Source organism: Etheostoma cragini, chromosome 8 (assembly GCF_013103735.1).
Source record: "Etheostoma cragini isolate CJK2018 chromosome 8, CSU_Ecrag_1.0, whole genome shotgun sequence".
NCBI lineage: Eukaryota > Metazoa > Chordata > Actinopteri > Perciformes > Percidae > Etheostoma > Etheostoma cragini.
This window is the reverse complement of record NC_048414.1, coordinates 600,018-600,281: the sequence shown is the minus strand read 5'-3', so window position 1 is coordinate 600,281 and position 264 is coordinate 600,018.

Here is a 264-nt window from a genome sequence, read left to right as displayed (position 1 = left end):
ACACACACACACACACACACACACACACACACACACACACACACACACGGTCCCCCTACAGGTTTCTCTGTCAGGCCCCCCCTACAGGTTTCTCTATAGAGCCTAGAGAGGGACCAGGGTCTGGTAGGAGCAGGCTGATGGACCAGAGTCTGGTAGGACCAGGCTAATGGAGGACCAGAGTCTGTAGGACCAGAGTCTGGTAGGACCAGGCTAATGGACCAGAGTCTGGTAGGACCAGGGTAATGGACCAGAGTCTGGTAGGAC